Here is a 12,825-nt window from a genome sequence, read left to right as displayed (position 1 = left end):
AAGGGTGATAAGCGGGTAGCAGTCGGGGCGTTTCCAGGCAGGACAATGGACACAGTACTGAGAGAGACAAAAATCGAACTTTCTAAGAATGTTGCAGAGCGCAATTTGGTAGTGGTAGCGGCGGGGCTAAATGAAATTAACTGTCATGTGAAAACATGCATTTTTGTTCCTAAACTCAGCTTCCGTCTTATATTGCCATCCTTGGGCAATTGTTTTCTTTTTTTTTCCTTTCTTTCAATTAACTGTTCTGCCTAGGTGCGTACTGATATACATGTATACTGTGTCGCCCAACTGCCACGCTCTCAAATGAGAGTAGCAGTATTGTAAATAAACTATATATATATATATATATATATATATATATATATATATATATATATATATATATATATATATATATATATATATATATTGCTCCTGTTGACATTTGCAGATCCCCAGGCAAGGATCATGTTTACCTTCTGCTCATTAGAGAAAGCCATGGCGACTGGAACGAAACAAAACGCACCTTTAGAGCTTTGCACTGACATTGTCAATTCGCTTTTGTGATGATAGATTTTGTGGCAAAAAAAAAAAAGCATCCTTGCGCTTTATCTACGCTATACGATATTTTTCTTTATTTCTTTTATTTCGTTCTGGATAACTCAGAGGGAGCCTGTTCGAGGGCACTGCTTTATGATCCGGGTGGGAGCGCAGTCACGTGCTATTCTCCATATTTCGCGGGGTTTATTTATCAGTCGGAAAAAAATTAGTAGGCAATTGCAATTAGTACGTCGCTTAAAATACCGCACTTAGACGTCCATTGGCTGTGCCTTCAAATAGCTTCTTGACACTTTGATAATTAGGATAGTACGTCTCGATTAGATAATTAATTGCAATTACCAAATTGAATATCAGTAACAAAATATTACTGGCACCTACTCCACTGTACTGTAAACAATATGCACAGTTATGCATCGCATATGCATAGTTTTCTTCGAGTAACGCATTGTTCTTTTTTTTAAAATCCTGGTGCATGATAGTTAATTGGGATACCCTGCATATATTTATGACATTTATTTGTATACAACTGACAATGTTTCCATCCATAATAAATGTCTTAAATTATTAGAAATGATTTTTTTTCATGAGTCTTTAGCATTGCTTACTGGAAAAAGAAGCAATACTGAGACACGCAACATTCACGTGCATTTCACACGCCATTGATAAAAGACTCTGCCGATATATATATATATATATATATATATATATATATATATATATATATATATATATATATATATATATATATATATATATATATATATATATATATATATATATATATATACGGGATGGGAAAGCAGGGAAGGGGTCACTGAGGTCTATAGGTTTTTTCTCATGGTGAAAGAAGCACGCAAATCAATTTGAAGCATGGTGAACATACAGCACCATATTCATTCTCTAGGCATAGGATATCCATACCTCAAAAAATAATTGCTGATTGGCTACCTCCATCTCTTTGAAAGATGTATTAAACTTTGTCCTGTGTGTATATTCAAATATATTTGTGCATGTGCATGGTGTTTACAGTGGAAATTTAAAACAATGTTGAAGTGAGAAAATACCGATGTGGCAGATGCCACTATAGTGCTTCTAATGTGCGTTTCCTCCTATCGTCAGTATTTGCAGAAATAAAGCGCAAGTAGGAATTAAAAGCCGTGCACGTCCGCGCCAACAATGATGCAGTAAGCTGTTAGCCCCAGTAAAATTTCAAGCAAAAAGGTCGAGGAAAGTAAAAAGAAACCTCAAATGATGTGGGTGAGAAAGCTCGGGTACTGGCACTTTAGGTGTGTGCGGCGGCATACTCCGGAGATGGCTAGAGCCCCGGAGACCCGCCGTAGTCGACGCCTATGTACCCAAACGTGGAGGAAGCAAAGGTAACAAACGACTACCGAGCCATAACAGTGATTAATGTGCTTTAGCGCGCCTTTGCGCTAGGGCTAAAGGAATGGATTGGCGGATAGGCAGATAATGACGGTCTTCTCACGGAGATGCAAAATGGCTTCCGGCGAGACAGGCGCATAGAGGACATCTATGTCGTTGCTCAGTGCGCAGAGATAGCTGGAAAGGAAGACCGCTCTCTAATCTGCTAGGCGCTGGACGTCGATGAAGCGTATGATAGTGTACCCCACTCCACCCTATTCGCACGATTAGCGGCCTTGGGCTTGCCAGTGGCTCCGCTGTCAACCGTACAGTGATTGTACCTGGGTAACACGGTCGCAGCGAAATTCGGCCCCGTGGAAACGAAATTCGTCAAAGTATGCAGATGTCTGCGTCAGGGATGCCCTTTGTCGTCAATCCTATATCTGTTGTACGTGTCAGGTGTAGAGAAAGCACTATTACAATCAGCTGTTGGCTTCGGCCCCAACTGATTCGCCAGTCCTCGGGTATCTCCGCTCCTTCAGTAATCTCTGTGAACAAACTAGCCAGTTGTTCCCTCGAGTCTGGCCCAAGATTCTTCAGAAGTTGCGCGGGAAACTGGTTGGGGCCCGATGCTGACTGAGTCACCAACTCTTTGACGTCAGTGATGACATGGCCTGTTGCACCGGCCATCCTTTAACTGCGGGAAGGACTGATAGCCTCTGTCCAGTGAAAGCACGTATAGCGCCAGAAGTTCTGTGCCGTAGATCCCCCTTCTCGTAAATTTTGGAGCTGTTGCATTTAAGAAGTCAGAGCGCCACCTAGCGCGAAAAACAGGAAGCTTGTGTCTCGCTGCTTGCTTGGAAAACATCCGTGCTCCAGCCTTGCTTTGGTATGGCGGCATCGAGTGGCGACGTTGTGCTTGCAGAGCTTCTTTCACGTTTTATGAAAGCGTCGACGTTCTTTGGTTGTTGCATATGACCTGCCTTAAATATGATTGAAGAGGAATTCATTCTCTTACCGTTTTTGCAAACGGGATGGACAACTGACTTCTCTGTGTGCCGGATAACGTGCGACAATGCGTAAGGTCATCTGCATGCCAACACTTCGTCCGTTTGTCAGGCACACCGTGGATGGGCTTTAAAAGAAGAAGGTCAAGTTAAGAACATAAAACTTGACGTAAACGCCGCGGACCCTGCACTTGGCCTCATACGAGCTACGTGCACGCCATCCATGAAGTCGGGCGTCTACGTGGTTACAGCATGGTTCACGAAAGCCATTGGCGACATTGCCGGAGCGCACTGTGAATGTGTGGCCGGGTGAGTACTTCATGCCTGTCGCATTCGCCGAACTCCTAGTTGTTGCATAAAACAGTAGGTGTACCCTTGCTGGCTTGCAACTTTGGTATTCGTCTCGTGCTGTTTCGCCAAACTTCTGTGTTGCATGATTGTATAGTTTACCAAACCGTATCCCAAATTTCGCATGCGTCATATGTATGTGGCAGTTTATACAAGGTGTTTTTGCGAGCGCTAAGGCCTCAAAGCATACGCCAACTTATTTTATACGTTACGGTAGCTTAAATATGGGCAGCGCGGCGTCCCGCAGGCACTCCCGCTCACTCGCGAATACTCATATCAAGGCAGATAGTTGGGCGAGTTGGTTCGAGCTCATGGTGGAAGAGAAAACAACTTAGGTGACACGTACGGAAGAAAATAAGACGAGCGCAGACTCACAAATGACACGATCGAAGTACATAGGCTGGCCGTATCTCTACAGCACAACGGGAATTGAAGAAAACAGACGCATCCCAGGCTTGGCATATAGAGATGACCTCATATTTATGGCGGAGGATCCACACGATTTGTAAGCACTTATTGACATCTGTGCTAGCGAAATGTCGATGTTGAGTCTCCGCTTCAATGTGCCCAAACCACAATTATTCAGGCTGCGGGCGAGGTGGAGCATGGTGTGGCCCCCTGCGATTGGCCGGAGAGGTATTGCGCACAGTGGCGTAGCAACAGGGGGGGCCGGGGGGCCGTGGGCCCCGGGTGCAAGGGGCCAGCGGGAGGGGGGGGGGGGGGTGTCATACGCCTGGAGACACCCTTCTTTCCGCCGGCTTAATTGACTGGGCGCAAATGGCAAAGAATGCTCCGGTATCCAGTAGCCCGAGCTCATGTACCCGATGCGTTGCGCCGCAGAATTGTCGGCTGCAGCTCTATCAACACCCCATGAAATAACTGCACGAATGTGCGGGCTAAAAAAATGTAATTCTCAAAATGGTCGCTAAACTATTCGCCTTAGCGGAATGTTCCATGTGGGGTGTGCCGTGCGTGCACGCTGGGAGCAGGAGTCGCTGAACATACAGTAAGGCGTTGAGGCTCTTGGGTCCCTCTTCCGTTCAGAACGCGCAGCGAAGACGAACAAAGACAGCAGCAAGAGGGCGTTCAACGAGCGCGCCCGGCGCTCTCGTTTACGGTGAAGCGTTCGTTGAGAGCGACGTTGCATAAGTGCGGCCGTGAAAAGTCGCGTATGGGATTCTCTGGATCGTCTTCAGACTCGGTGCGGCCGAAGAGTTTGGCGGCGTATGACTCGACAGGCTGTATATAGTCGCGGGTGCCGCGATGTTCGGCTCGCTTTTACTTCCCCTCACCCGCTCGCTCCGAGAAGCCGCTGCGAAACGTGCCGTTATGTTTCACGCTTTCCTTCTTACCCTCGAAAGTTTCAGAAAACTGTTGTTATTGTGTGACTTCATGTCATAAGTAGTGTCTGTGTCAGCTGCACAGAATTAAAAAAAACGTGAATTTTGTAAGGATATTTCCGGATATTATATGAAGTTATTTGTCTCTGATTACTAGGAACTCGGTAGCGTGAAAAATATGGCAGGTAAGTAATAACCATATCCTTAATAATCCCCTAATGAGTACTTATAGAGGAAGCACTTCAATTCCAGAATTGAGGATTCAAAGTCATATTATTAACTGAACAAAAACTTCTTAAACAAAATCGTTTAGGGTGCTACAACCTACAGTACTTTGGCACTGAGGGCGGCGCCCAGTTGGCAGTAGCGAAAGAAATATGAAATAGGGGACCAGTGAGGTTGATCCCTCAACCCTCTCTATTGCGAGTGCAGACCAACAGGTTTCGCTGGCACGGGCTAAAATGACGCCAAGAATCGACGCGAAGCGTGCTCTATTCTGTTCCCAATCTTTTGGTGGTACCGCAGCTAGGATAATCACGTTCGTCCGTATAGCAGCAAATAAAAACAAGGCTTTATTGATCACAATAACGAGAAGTCGTAATTGTCATAACATTGGCGCCTGCGCAGCAGGGAGGCAGGTGGCGTTTTCCGTTTTTCTAATATGGTGGGGAGATCAGCGTCACTGCGACACAATTTAATTTTCGTTCAGTGCTCCCCACAGCCAAAATACTGCGGGCCATAGTACCTGCGACGATTTTTGTGAAGTTGTTGTTGGGCAAGATATGAATGTCGGCCTTCAATTTTGCAAATGCAATGTTGCCGCTAAAATTGGTAATTAAAACTTTATAAAAGTTTTTTTTTCACTTGTGACGGTGAGCCGTATTTGCCACGATGCCGCATTTGTTTTGGTTGCCTAGCCTTACAGTCTGACAGAAGATGTGCACATGCGCTTATCACAAGTTATCAGTGCTGTGTTATTTAGCGCAGAAAAAAACAGCGCGTATTGGCCTCGAGCTCCACCACTGGAAAAGCTGGCGCCACCGTCGGCGTGACGTGCTATTAGGGGTCACGTGGACATAGCGGCCTCGTCGGCTGCTTCGGGAGCGCTGATGCGAGCTGAAAAGGAAAGTTTAAGTTCCCTACGCTGCAGTCCTCATTTATTGGCGGGATTTTCCCGCTTCGAGTGTCTCCTTTACAACGATTGAAAGCACTGGAATAGGTAGTGGCTGCGTTTGAAGGTTCGCAACATGGTAGGCTACTGCTCGGTGCCGCAGTGCCGGACGTACGCAACGGAGCTCGGTGTCAGCCTTATTCATACGTAGCCGCAGGAAAAGAAGCTGCGTGAAGCTTTGCTCGCGAAACATAAAACCGGCAAACAGTCATTGGCTACAACTCGGGTATGCAGCAAGCACAGACGCGAGGAAGATTTCTGCTTCGTCGCCGGACCTGCAATGTTCGAAAAACGCGCACTGCGACGCTCGCCCGAGTCCGCTGCCCGACTAATGCCATGATGGTTTGGTCTATGAACTTGTCGATGCTATAGATACTGGCTAGTTCACTAGAGTGGATAGGGAGTGGTAAGAAGCAAAAAAAAAAAACGCATGGCATATGGTCATGTTTGTGTTATGAATTAATGCACTGGAATACAAAAAAAAGAAGCAGCGGGAAATCGCACGCTGAGAACACCGATAAACATATAGTGTGACGCAACTCGAGAAATAATATTGAAACGTCCAAGAATTTAGAAAAGAAAGAAGATTGAATCGTCGCGACGTCCGGCACATCAGTCCCCATAGGCGTCGAAGTCTCTAGAATGAAATTATTTTTGAACAGCTCTGATAGCGCCCACGCAACATTGGTTGCTTGTACACTGTCAAATGCTCATATTCTGCAGCCTAAAGCTGCTGGCACGGTGCGAAAACGCGCACGCGGCGAAAGAGAAACAGTGCGCTGACAAGCATGCAGACGTGCAGTCGGTCGCTGCGAAGCTGTGCGATCGCTGCATTGAGGCTTCATTCTATTACGCTCCATTTAGATATACAAACACTATAAGAACATATTTCACATAGTTTCGTCTCGGCGTTTGCCTTCCTTTCACGCAAGAAGCCGGTTCGGGAGACTCCATCGCGGCGACCGCGCAAAGTGGCGTCCACTGTACGTATTCGGTAACGAGATAGCGTCTGTAAACGATTCTGTGCTTTCAGTTTGCCCAATATTATTTTATAGAAAGTAAAAAACTTCACTCGTTTCGAAAGTACTTACAGAAATTTCCGGGAGAGCACCCGGGTGGTGTTTTCAGTGAGCGCTGATAGCAAAACCTATGAGGAGCGCGCCGCGTGATCCCTCATACTACGCCAGCGAGGCGCTTCCGATAGATGGCGAATCGGTAACTCCTTGCCGCCAATACCTGCTGCATTCGCGACCACTGGGAAAGGAAGCGAAGGAGAGGGGGACCAGGGGGGCGTGCGCGGTGTCCAAGGCGGCTGTACGGGTGCGGAAACCCGGATATTGTCGATATCCTCGCCTTCCTCGACTATACCCGGGGAGGGGGGGGGGGGTGACAGAAGACCTATGGGCCCCGGGTGCCAGACGATCTAGCTACGCCACTGATTGCGCATGGACCCATTCCTCAAATACCTAAGCGTACACTTTTGCTCGGATAGCGAAATGTATAGAGTACACGAGGAGAAGATAGCTCAAACCGTCCTTCGATCACAGAACATACTATGACGCAGATGCCCGTGGGGCTGCAACCGCTATGTAATGATCAGAGACCTGTGGAAAATTGTCCATGTCCCTGCATTAACCTTCGCGAATGCAGTTGTTTGCATGTCAGCAAAATACCGGGATCAATTAGAACGCCGACAACGGGAAGTAGGCCGCATTGCTGTGGGCTGTCATGGAGCTGCCGCCAATGAAGCAGTGTAGGGTGACTTAGGGTGGTCAAGCTTTGAAGCACGAGAAGCGGCCAGCAAGCTGTCATACTGTAATCGCCTACAACGTATGACCGGGGACAGATGGGTAAGGCGCGTGTTTGAATACCTGTCAGCAACATGCCTACGCACTAAGTGGGTCAGGCGCGTGTACTTTCTAGAGCGGAAGTACGGCCTCCTCCGGAACCCAATTCAGGCAGATTCGGCCAGGGCATATGTAGAGGACGTGCGACGCATAGTGCATGAGGCAGAAAACGACATGTGGCGACAGGCGCTCACCCAAAAGGACACTCTGGTGATCTACCGCAACAACAAGAACTCAATCGGGCCGGTCCACTTCGACGACAACAGCGTCGGGAGTTAGCTGCTTTTCGATGCGAGAGCAGGAACTCTGCGCACACTGGTACGACAAAAAGCATTCGACGAAGGGGTGTGTAATGTGTTGTGCCGGGCGTGCGGGAACGCCGAAGAAACAATTGAACACATAGTGCTACAAGGTGATCGCGTCGGCATGAACCGTCCTGGGACTTCCTTGCCGGGAGCGCTTGGCTTTGATGGGGCCTCAGGACAGGTAAAGTCAACGACAATCGCAGGGACGAAGCGACGCCTCGAACACAGGAAAGTGACGGCAACAAGACGCTGTGACAGTGGTCCATCTATCTCTCTTTCGCCTGCCCCCCTCCCCGCTATTCTATGTTCCCTTTACCCTCCTTTTGTGCCCTTCTTTTCTGCTGTTTTTCCCCTCCTTTTTTCTTCATTCTCTTCATTGCTAGGATGTAACTTGTTCGTCCGCCCGATACAAAGGGAAAAGCATCATGTTATCATCATCATCATGGCAACTAAGCGGCTTCTGTATTATAAGCGGCTACTTTCAGTTATCCGGTGCACTATCATAAGGAAAATAATGAAGCAATTAAAGGAGCGGCATTTCTCACATGCACGTACACATATTTGCAGATCTGCTGTGTTCGTTGAAGGAGGTTAGTGTGGTACCACATTGGGCACCGAGTGTAAATGGGTTGTAGACATGGTGAGACTGTCAAAAAAATATTTTCCTTGCCTGAATCAACTTAGCACATCCACAGGCTGCCCCAAAATGGGGCGTTTATATTGGATGACAGCTAGGAACTTGTTCAACAGAACCGATTAGCACCCGTGACTTAATTGTCTCCGGAATTCCATGATGCGCCTCTGCGCAACAGCCATAGCTCTCCAGCAGCACAATCATTCGGAGTAAGAGTCCTTACTGCATCGGCCCCTGACCTTTGAGACTTCAAAATTGCGATAGGCGTTACATTCGAACCGAAACGGCTATTCGATAATTTTCAATAGTGAATTCTGAAGTCGAATACGATCTGAATAGCAAATACCATTCGATTAGAATATATACCGATTAGAAATATGCCTGACCCGTGGGGCTTTCTGCGCTCGGGAAGCAAGCGGAAAGCCAGGAGCGTCTGCTACGCGCTGTAGTTTTCTTGCGTTCAGTTTCTATGCAAGACACTTGGAGACTATTTAACTTCAATGGTGCGGTACGGCATGGAACTTACCAATCTTTAAGCGTTGTCTTAATGCTGGAGCAGCAAGATAATGCAAAAATCGTGTATCGAACGGCATCAGCGCGGCTTAGTTCCGGTGCTACACTCTAAGAAAAATCCCGGGGAAAACGGGAGTAACTGCGCCGTTAGTCCTAAAAAGGGCGCTTTCGTCCCTCAAAGGACTAACTGCATGATTGTGCGTGCCGTGTGCAAATTTCGGAGAGTAAGTGTTTAGTCCCTGCTCGGAAAGAGAGCAATGGGAGGACGAACGGCAACAGTTACTCCCCAAGCACTTCGCTGTTTTCGTCTGTGTCATGGAGCGATGCGGCGAAAACGGTATTGTCTATAAATCGTGAATGGTTCGAAGTTCGTGCATTGTCTATTGAACTACATGCAAAGCAGCCTCTTCGTGAGAAAATTACGTGAAACTTAAAACTGGAATGTGAAGAGGCATGCCCTTCGTGCGCACCCCATAAGTGAGCGATACACATTAAACGCGCAAGTCATTGATAGACGGCTAGACTTTCTTGGTCAACAGTACCTAAGTTCCTTCCGTTCCAAGGAGGCTGCGAACTGAAGCGATGTGTAGCTCAAACGGCACACGCTAAGAGAAATTGCCCTTCTCTGTCGTCTTCGGTGTCCCGTTTGAGCTCGGTACACGTATACATGGCGTAGTGCCTCAGTTTAAGTCACCCTAAGAATACTCGGGCTGAGTTCCTTTCGCAGTCGCTTATTGTTGCAAGTACACTCAACGTTAGACTCTGACTGCATAGCCTGCACAAAATACGGAGTCACTTTTATATTGCCGCACTCGCGTTCCCATGCTTAACCATGTCTAAATATCCCGTCTTCCCAAGCAAGCGACGTGGTGAAGTGGTCAGAGTACCTGACTTGTGACCTAGAGGACGTGAGTTCGAATCCTGCCCTCGAAGCACGTTTTTCTTTCTGCTCATTGTTTTTTTCTTATTAGGGTATAAATGCCTAATTTAATTAATTCCAACTTTGCGGAGCATCGGAACGAATTACAGTTACTCCCTTGAGGACCATCGGGCAGGGGTAACTGTTAGTCCCCGAAGGAGTAAGCGCATGGGGAGTAACAGTTCATCCCACGTCGGTTCGTCCCCAAAAGGACTAATGGTTGTGGCAAATCAGTTAGTCCCCAAAAGGACTAACCTCCCTACCCCTTTTAGTCCTTTATTTCTTAGAGTGTAGAGTTCGGAAACGGTAATGTGGGAGCCGTGCGTGCGCAGAAACGCGCAAAATGAAGACGCACGCACAAGTAGAGAACGAAAACAAAGTTATTCGCATGGATAATTGGGCAACAGGGTGATGCATGCAATAATGAAGAGTAACGAAAAAAAAAAACTAAATTGCTCGCGCAGTCAACTGCAGCATAGCTGCAGCACGTGACAGCTTTGCTCACCACTACGAGCTTTTCAGTCACGGTTGCCAGTGATTTACAGCCATATCCAAATGTCTTCATTCGACAATTTGTTATCCACCACTAGTACTTTATTATCCAATGAGCACCGAAAGAGAGCTTAAGAGAAACGAGATAAAGAGTAGAGACGGCCGTAACGCCGTAATCATGTTAGCTTATTTCGCTTCAGAGATAGCGTGCAGCAACGAGCTTCGCCGTGCTTAGACGAAGATTGTATTGAATCCAGACATCAGAAATAAAAGCAATGCCAGGTAACCTTTATTCCACAAGGTTACCTGGCTGTACTCATGTTTCTCATTTAAATGTTTCAGAGGGGTTTGCGAAAGGGGGTGGTCCTTTTTTCTTGTGCAAGGCTGAGCTTTCCAGCTGTGTTTAAGCTATGCTAGCATGTGCGCGTATATATATTTTCCTTGCCTGAATCAACTTAGCAGATCTACAGGCTGCCCATAGAAGGAGACATTACAGATATCCACATAAAATGAAATTAAAGGCATAGATACCAGCATTTTTGCTGTATAAATTAAATAACTGCCGAATCAAAAATACGGCAAGCAATGTACAAGCGTAAAAGTGTTATTTCAATCACTTTAGAAAATTGTGCAGGAATACAGACCTGCTCTATATAAATAATAAATATAATCAACAAATATAGATATCTCCTATGTTCCGTGCCTGACAATAATATAACATGAGACAACAAATATTCATTATAAACAGGTACAGAATGGACGTCTCGGAGTATGCTGGGGTCAGTCATGCATCGGCTTTGTCTCTTTCTACAGAGATCTCTGTACATCAATAAAAAATATTCATCCGAGGTGTTGGGATTTTTTCACCATAAGAAATGCAATAGATGAGAACGCTTTAAACAGATTCAAATAAACCAGTCTCACGTACAGCAGCTTAACTTCAGATATTTTGAAGATTCACGGTGGTTAGCGTTCGCGCGTTTCAAGTACTTTGCAAAAAAAAAAAAATATGGAGACGAGTAGTTACATAGAAAGCAATAATTTCAGCTGCAAGTGGGTGCGCGCGAATGGGTCACCCGACCGCAACTTACCACGTTTTCCTGATGAGTTCAGTTACGTCCATCTATCACGCTTTCGCGATAAAGCTCCCTAGTACTGAAACACCGTGTGAGAAGGTTCTCAAAATCTCTGATAAATCTGAAGAGATGTCCAGACGGGTACAGCAAGCCCCCCTTGTCCCGCAGCTAGACGTGTATAATCAGCTGCGCTCAGCAGACTAACATAATCTTTCTAGGTTAGTAGGATATCACGACAGTGTTCACACTTTGTTTTCGGAACAAACTTCCTAGTCACATAGCCGCAAACGTAAAAAAAAAAAATGAGCCTTTCATCACTATCTTGAGACACGCGCGTTCGGCGTGATCCGGTACTGCACCGGACTAGTTGCCTTCTTCTGTCAGCCTGTCGATCAAGCCACATTTTTTGGCTTTGCACTACCTGCATCATCTTGAAATCATCATTGGCTCCGAATTTCACCATTGGCTCTGAACTGATGCAATGATTCAATGCCTAGCAATGCGGCGGAGGCGCGCAACTACGGAATGAGCGAAGAGAAGAGAGAAACTAAAGAAACATAGGGAGTGGTGATGCAATGTGGGGACGACATTACGCCGCATGATAGCTCAATATGAGAAGCGAGAAAGCTTAGGAGACTGGAAGTGGTGATGTAATGCGGAGGCGACATTACTAAGATTACGCCGTATGACAAAAAAGGTGCAGGGACTTTACTTTGCGTATGGTAGGTCAATGAGAAGAGAGAAAGGAGCGAGGTCTGGAGCAACACCACCTAGGCAAGAGAAGGCCTGAGCGCTCGGCGAGTGATGTCACGGAGAGGAGGCCGGCGGCGTGCTCGTGGATACGGGCTGAATGAAGGGATCGCGCACTTAGTGCAACGTTAACCGGAGCACAGTTATTGTTTCTTTTTTTTTTTAGGTATAGTTGAACAGATGGCCCGCAGAGCACAGAGGGTGTTCCAAGATTATTTTATTTATGCAAAACTATTTACGTGCTGCATTATTAAAATCCAGTCCATAAAAAATTTAATGGCACAGCCTTAGGATTGAGAACGAATTTCGGGTACATGATAACAGGCAGCATGACTTACATTGAAAAGTCACAGTGCTGCCCTCTTCTTCAGAGTAGCTTCTTTGCCTTGATTTATCGCCGGCGTCGAAGAGTTTGCCGTTCATGCGACCACAAAAGTTATTCAACAAAATGTTAGCACTGCACCATAACACATACCTCATCACAACTTCCCTGGTGTGTCCTTCTTTACATTGGGACA

The 12,825-nt window shown here is 46.4% G+C and overlaps 1 pseudogene; it reads left to right on the top strand.

Moving 5' to 3' along the window:
- The first annotated feature begins 3,135 nt into the window (after nt 1-3,135).
- On the top strand, nt 3,136-8,508 carry LOC139060605 (uncharacterized; annotated as a pseudogene).
- The last annotated feature ends 4,317 nt before the right edge of the window (nt 8,509-12,825 follow it).

Source organism: Dermacentor albipictus, chromosome 1 (assembly GCF_038994185.2).
Source record: "Dermacentor albipictus isolate Rhodes 1998 colony chromosome 1, USDA_Dalb.pri_finalv2, whole genome shotgun sequence".
Taxonomy (NCBI): Eukaryota; Metazoa; Arthropoda; class Arachnida; order Ixodida; family Ixodidae; genus Dermacentor; species Dermacentor albipictus.
This window is presented reverse-complemented; position numbering and strand designations above follow the sequence as displayed.